The following is a 9557-nucleotide window of genomic DNA, read 5'->3' as shown; positions in this document are numbered from 1 at the left end:
GACAAAATAAGTATTGAAAGAGTACATTGATCCCCTTTGGAAAGAAATCCTAAAATTAAAACCAAGGAATGTTGTGGGCAAATTCCAGAGCTATCAGATAAAAGAAAACATCTTGCAAGCAGTCAGAAAGAAAAATTTAAATACTAAGGAGCCATGGTAAAGATTATGCAGTACCTGGCTGCAAGACTGTCTGGTATTGGCTAAGAAATAGAGTCATGGATCAGTGGAATAGACTAGGTACAATAGCAGGAAATGATTATGGTAATCTGGGGTTTGATAAACCCAAAGAGTCCAGCTATTGGGATGAAAACTCTTTCTTCAATAAATACTTTTGGGAAAATTGGAAGCTAGTACAGAAGAAAGTTAGATTAGACCAATACCTCACACCCTATCCCAAGATAAGATCAAAATAGGTACAGGATCGAAACAAAACTTAAAATATTTTACCCAAAATAGGAGATCAAGGAGTAGTTTACCTGTCAGATCTGTGGAAAGGGAAGCAGTTTATGAACAAGGAAGATATGGAGAACATCATTAAAACAAACTAGATAATTTTGGTTACATTAAATTGAAAAGCTTTTGCACAGACAAAACCACTGTAACCAAGATCAAAAGAAATGTAGTAAATTGGGAAACAATTTTTGCAACTAGTATTTCTGACAAAGGACTATTTCTAAAATATACAGAGAATTGAGTCAAATTTTCCAAAAAAAACAAGTCATTCCCCAATTGACAAATGGTCAAAGGATATGCAAAGGCAATTTACAATGGAGAAAATCAAAGCAATTCATAGTCATATGAAAATTTGCTCCAAATCATTACTTATTACAGAAATGCAAATTAAAGCATCTCTGAGATACCACCTTATACCTTGCAGACTGGTCAATATGACCAAAAAGGACAATGATCAATGTTGGAAGGGATGTGGAATATCTGTGACACTAATACATTGTTGGTGGAGCTGTGAATTCATCCAATATTTTTGGAGATCAATTTGGAATTATGCCCAAAGGGCAACAAAAATATACGTGCCCTTTGATCCAGCAACATCACTACTGGGTCTATACCCTGAAGAGATTATGAAAAAGGGTAAAAACATCACTTGTACAAAAATATTCATAGCAGCCCTGTTTGTGGTGGCAAAGAATTAGAAATTAAGTGAATGCCGTTCAGTTGGGGAATAGCTTAACAAACTGTGGTATATGTATGTGATGGAACACTACTGTTCTATTAGAAACCAGGAGGGATGGGAATTCAGGGATGTCTGGAAGGATTTGTATGAACTGATGCTGAGCGAGATGAACAGAACCAGAACATTATACATCCTAACAGCAACATGGGGGTAATGATGAACCTTGATGGACTTGCTCATTCCATTAGTGCAACAAGCAGGAAAAAATTTGGGGCTATCTGCAATGGACAATACCATCTGCATCTAGAGAAAGAATTGTGGACTTTGAACTATTACCTTCAAATCTGAAAAAAAGTTATCTTATTATGTAATTTTACTATCTCATACATTATTTTTTCCTTAAGGATATGATTTCTCTGTCATCACATTCAACTGAGATCAAATGTATACAATGGAAACAATGTAAAGACTAGCAGAATGCCTTCTGTAGCAGATGGGGGAGGGAAGCATGAATGGGGGAAAATTGTAATACTCAAAATAAATAAAATCTTTCTAAAAAAAAGCAAGTTATTTGGAATAATTTAAAAATATGTGGTAATGAAAAACATTACCACAACAGTCATGTTGTAAAATAAATGTTAACCCCCCTCAAAAAAAACTTTAAGAAAACAAAAAGCATTCAGACATCACCAGGTCTATCTTTGGGATTGAAAGCAATCTTTATCACAAGTTCTTCAGAGTTCTCTTGTGTCACAAAAGTCCTGCGAAAGGATAAGTCATTTGTAGCTGATCATCCTGTAATATTGTTCTTTGTATATTATACGTTTCCCATTGCATCTACCCATGCAGGTTTATTGCTAAGAGCATCCTGTTCATAATTTCATATAACAGAATAACATTTCATCTTTTTTAAAATTTTTTTTTCAAGGCAATGGGGTTAAGTGGCTTGCCGAAGGTCACACAACTGGGTAATTATTAGGTGTCTGAGGCTGGATTTGCACTCAGGTAATCCTGACTCCAAGGCCAGTGTTCTATCCACTGCTCCCCTTGAATAGCATTTCATCTTAACCACATGCATGTGTCTAACTTTTCACCAAATAATGGACATCTCAATTTCCAAATCCCTGTTACCAGAAAAGAGCTGCTACAAACATCCTTATACCCACGGGTCCTTTTCCCTTCTGTTTTTCATCTCTTCTGATAGTGGTATTGTTAGGTCAAAGGGGTCAGCATGACTTTATAAACCCTTGGGCATAGTTCCAATTGCTTTGCCCAATTTTTGAGTCCTTTTACAACTCCTCCAGCAGTGCATCACTGTCTCATCCTTCCTACATCCCCTCCAAAATTTTTCATCCTTCCCTACTACTAGTTATCAAATAAGTATAAGGTAGTAAGCCCAGAATTGTTCCAAGCAGCATCTATCCTGTCAATAGTGTTCGAATAATTTTTAAATGATTTAGATAGTTAGCATTGATATCCCCAGTTACAAGCTCTTTTGGCTTCAAGAATATCATATTCCAAGCCCTAAATCTATTAATGTGGAAACTCCTAAATCTTATGTTATCCTGACATGACTCCATGATATTTGATTTTTTTCTTTCTGGCTGCTTGTAATAATTTCTCCTTGACTTGGGAGGTCTGAAATTTAGCTATAATATTCCTGGAAATTTTCATTTTGGGCTCTCTTTCTCAAAGTAATTGGTGGATTCTTTCAATTTCTATTTTGCCCTCTGCTTCTAGGATATCAGGTCAGTTTTCATGAATAATTTCTTGAAAACATGTCTAGCCTCCAATAATTTTTAAATTATCACTCTTAGATCTATTTTCCAGAACAGCTTTTTTTCATAGTTCATATTTTCTTCTAGTTTTTCATATCTTTTGTTTTGTTTTATTCTTTCTTGATTTCTCACAATACCATCAATTTCCCTTTATTCCATTCTATATTTTAAGGACTTATTTTCTTTAGTGGACATTTCCATTTGACCAGCTATTCTCCTCATTGCCTTTTTGAGCTTCTATTTTTTAAAAATTTTATTTATTTAAGGTAATAGGGTTAAGTAACTTGCCCAAGGTCACACAACTAGACAATTATTAAGTGTCTGAGGCTGAATTTGAATTCAGGTCCTCCTGACTCCAGGGCCACTTTTTGAACTTCTTTTTTTTATTTGGTTCAGTCTCTCTTTTTTTTCAATGAAATATTGAATTTATTTAATTTAATTAAGAGGGATGGAGAGGAGTGATATAACAAAAAGCATTAATGAGATTGAAAAAAACACAAATTAAGAAAAAATTTCAGAAGCAGACACAGGTCAGTGTTAGAACTACCATGTTATATTTAAATAGCTTTCAACATTATCAAGATTCAGTGTCATTATAACTATGTACTTCTTTGGAAAAACAAAATGTTCATATTTCTCAAATTTATAATAAAACAATTTTTTAAAGCAAATGTGAACCTGCTTAGTTTGTCTTTGAACCAAGAGACATTTAAAAAGTATTAAACTATCTTAAACATAATTAAAAATATATGTAAAACAAGACTGCTGACTTCATCAGGGACAAAACTGAACCTGTTGAGATTCTCTTTTACATTTATCTAAATAGAATACAATTTGAAGCATAGAGTGAGGTTCAAAAATTGTCCCTTCAAGAAGTAAAATCAATGTCCTTCAGTTTCTTGAAAGTATAGCACATTATTCTTTTAGCATGTAATTTTTTTTAAACACAAGATTGATCCACCACAAAATGGTCTTTAGAACAGAATTTCATGTTGGTCAAACAACAACTGGTTACATTTCAGTCTCATCCAACATACAGGGAATTCACCAGGAATGCTGGCACGTCACATTGGTTGTCTTTCAAGTAGAATTCTTCTATGAATTCAAAATAGCACTCATATTTTTACTTCTATTGTTCAAATCTATTGTTTCTGAGAAGTCATGAAAATATGTGATGAAATCTTTCCATGTTTTTCTTATAAGTCCAATTTACATGATTAGCTTATTTAGCTGTTGCAAACTTAGACAAAAAAAGGTTTCAAAGCTATAATTTCATTTTTTCTTTCTGATGTATAAAATATGAATATCTTCACTCCGATATTCTTCATCATGTTTCTCCAAAGGAATCTTTTCCAAGTCAAAATCCAACTGGAGGCGCTCAAAATACTTTCTCTCTATTTCTGGATTTTTCCTCCATAGTTCGTCGTTCCTAACAACAAATGATGCAGGTCTTAGGCCCACTGAGATCCTTTAAAGTCTTTAACAATGGCTCCAAAGACTCTTCATAGTATATACAATCAGCCATCAATATGTGGTCAGGTGGAGAGAAATAGTCTTTTCTTTCTTCACCCCATTTCAGTGCCTTGGCTTGTACAGAACCAGTGATGCTCATTCATTTTAATATTCAACTTAAGCAAGTCCTGAAGTTCCTCTCGATCCGTGACTGCGACATGGGCCCCGAGGGTGGCCGCCAGGAGCCCCACGGCGCCGGTGCCGCTCCCAGCTCCAGCACGGATCTCTGGCGCAGCACCCAAGGGCGACGCCCGAGAAATGCTGCGTCTCCAGGTACTTTGCCACACCACGCAGCCCAGGCCGCCCGAGCCGTACTGCTGCAGCCGGCACCGCGCCGTCCCGCTTTTCCAGCGGGCGCACGAAGCTGCAATGGCTCTGCAGGCTGGGCTGCGCGCCCCGCGCTGCCGACACGCTGCTTCATTCTCTTTAGTAAGATGTCATTTTCTTCAGCATTTTTTTGTGTCTCCACTAAACTGGTGATTCTGTTTTCATGACTTGATTACTTCATTCTCATTTCTCTCCTTAATTTTTTCCTTTACTTCCCTTACTTGATTTTCAAATTCCTTTTTAGTAGCTTGAGCCCAATTTTCTTGGAGGCTTTGGCTGCAGAAGCTTTGACTTTGTTATCTTCTTCTGAGTGTGTATTATGATGTTCCAGATGACCATAGTATGTGGTAATAGTCAGATTTTTAATTTTCTGTTGCTTGATCATTTCCCCTACCCGTGACTTGATTTTTAACTATTCATTCAAGATGGGGTTCTGCTTCTAGGGTGGAGGATTCACTCTCACAAACTTTTGAGGATTTTTACAGCTGCTTCCAATGATAACTCCATGGACCTACAAGTTTTCAATTCTTCTAAGGTCTTACGAGTGGCTACTCTCCTGACCTGTACTCCAGTTTGTGGGTGACCACAAGCACTCCTTTGTTCCCAGAATGGTGGCAAGGGTCCATGTTCTGTTGAAGCAGTAATCTCTATTGTACTGGGACTGGGCTACCAGACTGCAGTCCAGATCTGAATAGGGGCAAAACAATAGAGTCCTGCCTCAGGGGTAGGAAAGAGATTTTTATAAACTCTAGAAGTAGCTGTTACTGCAGATTCATCGACTCCTGAAGCCTGGAGTCTGGGCTGTGTTGCTGAGGTCTGTGCTGGACTCTACTCCACTCTCATCCTGGTGCGGCAGAGTTTTCCTGCAGACCTTCCAAATTGTCCTTGGCAATCTCTGGGCTGAGAGGTCTGGGAACCACCACCGCAGCACTGACCTAGTGGTCCATCTTCCTGTTTCTCAATGGCTGGGGCTGGTTTGCTTTTTGTGTTCCTCTCTCTCTCCTCAGAGAAGCAGACCCCTTCCCCAATCTTCCAAGTTGATTTGGGCTAGAAAATTGTTTCACTATTTTTTAATAGATTCTGGCACTCTAGAATTTGGCTTATTTAAAGGTATTTGGAGTGATTTGGGGGAAGAAATTGGTCATCTTGGTGGAGATATAGTTTTAAACAGGAACAGAAAACAATTTATTTTATATTTTTTATATTTCTCTGTTTCTATATAAGCTTTTCCAGAGTGTTTTCTTTATCCATTGATTAAGAGAAAAAAATGATTTATGGCACCTTGGAAATAAACTATAGAAGTGGGACACTACTGTAATTATCACTACTTTTATAAAGAAGACCCTAGTGTAGGATACCACTATAGAACTTCATAGATATCAATTGACCAATGCTATAATTGACTGGGATAATGTAAATTAATTAAATTTAATAACCAATAAATTTTACAAATTTTATCTCTAAAACCAATTGTTGAATATGCCCTCTTCCTCTTTTGGTAGCAGTCACTTATTTTACAGTAATTTGCAATGAGTTAAAACAGTTTTTGACTCAAATTTTTCAATCCTTCACAATGAAAGATTATTGACACTTTTATCATTATTATGTTGCTACATTATTTTCACTTTGGATATTGTTTCTGTTTGCTGAAAAGTCCATTTATCCTAGCCTTGAGACTAGACCATAGACTTTTGAACTTTTTAGTTTGAAATTTTCTGCCATCCTTTACTTCTCCACCAACCACTGAAAAGGCAAGAAACAAGATATCTATTATGCATATGAAGTCATACAAAACATATTTCCATAATGACCCTATTGAGAAAATAATCAACAAAAATAAAGAGAAAAATATGTTTCAATCTGTACTCAGATCCACCGGTTCTTTATCTGTAGGTGATTATCATGAATCCTTTGGAGGTGTCTTGAGTTGCTAAGTTTTTCCACAGATGATTATCAAAACAATATTGTTGTTAATGCTTCATTGTTTTCTTGCTTCTGCCTACTTCACTTTGTAAGAATTCATTTAAGTGTTCCCAGGTTTTTCTGAAACCATCTCATTTGTCATTTTTCATAGCACAATATCATTTCATCACATGGAATATAAAATAAAAAGTGACTCAGCTATCTATGCCAAGAAACCAACAAATCGGGTAATGAAGAGTAGGGCATGACTGAAAAATGACTCACCAAGAAAAATTACATTAGAATTATATACCACAACTCGTTTAATTGTTTTCCTATTGATATTCTCTTGATTTCCATTTATTTTTACCACTACAAAGGAAGCCACTTTAAATATTTTTGTTTAAATAAATCCTTTCCCTTTATCTTTGATCTCTTTGGAATATAGATATAGTAGTGAATATTACTATGTCTCTAAATGTTCCCAAGATAGGTTAGACTAGGGGCAGCTAGGTGGCGTAGTGGGTAAAGCACTGGCCCTGGAGTCAGTAGTACCTGGGTTCAAATCTGGTCTCAGACACTTAATAATTACCTAGCTATGTGGCCTTGGGCAATCCACTTAATCCCATTTGCCTTGCAAAAACCTAAAAAAAAAAAGGTTATACTAATTCACAAGCAATAGCATATGTGTCCCATTTTTCCCCATTGCCTCTAGTACTTGTCATTTTTTCTTTCATGCTAATCAGTTTGGTAGGTGTGAGGTGGTACTTCAGAGTTTTTTAATTTATATTTCTCTCATCACAAGTTCTTTAGAGCATTTTCATTTGGATGATTGATCACTTTGATTTCTTTGACAATTTATCAACTGGTGAATGGCTATTATTTTTATAAATTTGGCTTAGATTCTTACCTATATAAAAATTTTTGTCTTTTTTAGAGGATCTACTATTAAATATTTTTTCCATTTTCTTGTTTTCCTTTAAATTTTGACTGCAGAAATTTTATTTTTGTAAAAGTTTTTAATTTCATTTATTATAATTTTTCATTTTCTCCTTGTGATGCTCTTTATTTCTTATTTTATCATAAACCCTCCTCTTATTCATGGATTTGATAGGTATATTATCCTCTGCTGCATAATTTATGTATGGAATCACCATTTATGATTAAAATATTTATCCATTTTGATTTATCTTGGTATATGGTTAGATATTGTCTATACCTAGTTTCTGTCAGAATCTTTCCCAGTTTTTCCAACAATCTTTGTCAAATGGTGAGTTCTTGCCCCTATTGCCTGGAACTTTGTTGTTATGAAACACTAGATTAGTATGGTCATTTACTACTATTTGTTGTGTACCTAATCTATTACGCTGATTTAGCATTTTATTTCTTAATCAGCACTAAATTGGTTTGATGATTATCTCTTTATAATATATTTTGAACTCTGAAGCTGCTAGATATTTTCCTTCATTCCCCCCCATTAAATTTTTTATATTGCTGACTTTTTTGTTCTTCCAGATGTATTCTTTTATGATCTTTTCTAACTTTATAAAATAATTCATTGATATTTTGATTAGATGGCATTGGATAAATAAATAAATTTATGAAGGACTGTCATTTTTATTATATTGTCTCAGCCTTCCCAGGATCAAAGAATATTTTCCAGTTTTTTTATATCAGTCTTTATTTGTGTAAATAGTGTCTTACAATTGTATACATATAATACCTGGGTGTGTCTTGACAGGTAGATTCCCAAACATTTTATATTATCTGCAATTGTTTTAAATATAGTTTTTATCTCTTACTGCTGAGTTTACTTGGTAGAATATAGAAATGCTTCTGATTTATGTGGACTTATTTTATATCCTACAACTTGGATATAGGTGTTAATTATTTCAAATAGCTTTTCAGGTGATTCTTTAGATTTCTCTAAGTATACCATCATATAATCTCCAAAGAGTGATCATTTTGCTTCCTTAATGCCTATTCTAATTCCTTAAATTTCTTTTTTCTTGTCTTATTGTTATTTCCTAGCACAATATTGGATAATAATTAACATTATGGACATCCTTGATTAATTCTTCATTTTACTAGAATGCTTCAGTTTTATCTTCTTACAATAAATGTCAGCCATTGATTTTAAATAGATACCACTGATCACTTACAGAAAAGCTCCATTGATTCCTATGCTTTCCAGTGTTTTTAAAAGGAATGCCTGTTTTATTTTGATAAAGGCTTTTTCTATATATATTAATATAATCATAAAATTTTTGTTTTTTATTTATATCATCAATTATGCTGATAGTTTTTCTGTTATTAAACCATTCCCCTATGTTCTTGGTACAAATTCCACCTTGTTATAGTCAATGATCTTTGTAATATAGAGGTATAATTTTCTTTTGAGTATAATTTAAATTTTTAAATTGTTATTAATTAAGGAAATTGGACTATAGTTTTTTTTATTTTTTTGCTCTCCCTCATTTAGCTATCAAAACTATATTTGTGTCATAAAATAAATTTGTCAGCACTCCTTTACTTTTTCCCTTCCAAAGAGCTTATATAAAATTGAGTTTAATTATTCCTTAATTATCTGGTAAAATTCACTCATAAATTCATCTGCTTCTGAGAATTTATTTTCCTATGGAACTCATTTTTGGCTTGCTCAATTTCATCTTTAATAGAGGATTATTTATTTATTTCATTTCCTTTTGGGCTAGGGTTTTGGGGTTAGGTGACTTACTCAAGGTCACACAGCTAAGGTAATTATTAAGTATCTGAGGTTGGATGTAAATTCATGTCCACCTGAATACAGGGCTGGTGCTCTATTCACTGTGCCACTTAGCTGCCCCAATTTTTTATTTTTTTATTTTTGGTAACTATTCGACCACTTCACTGAGATTGCTAATTTT

At 34.4% G+C, this 9557-nt stretch overlaps 1 pseudogene; it reads right to left on the bottom strand.

Annotated features, from left to right (window-relative positions):
• Positions 1-3737: 3737 nt before the first annotated feature.
• LOC141514029 (protein N-lysine methyltransferase METTL21D pseudogene) overlaps positions 3738-9557 on the bottom strand; it is a 69995-nt pseudogene continuing 64175 nt past the window's right edge.

The sequence above is a fragment of the Macrotis lagotis genome, chromosome 1, assembly GCF_037893015.1.
Source record: "Macrotis lagotis isolate mMagLag1 chromosome 1, bilby.v1.9.chrom.fasta, whole genome shotgun sequence".
In the NCBI taxonomy this organism is placed as follows: domain Eukaryota; kingdom Metazoa; phylum Chordata; class Mammalia; order Peramelemorphia; family Peramelidae; genus Macrotis; species Macrotis lagotis.
The sequence above is the reverse complement of the archived record's forward strand: the minus strand, read 5'-3'. Positions and strand labels throughout refer to the sequence as shown.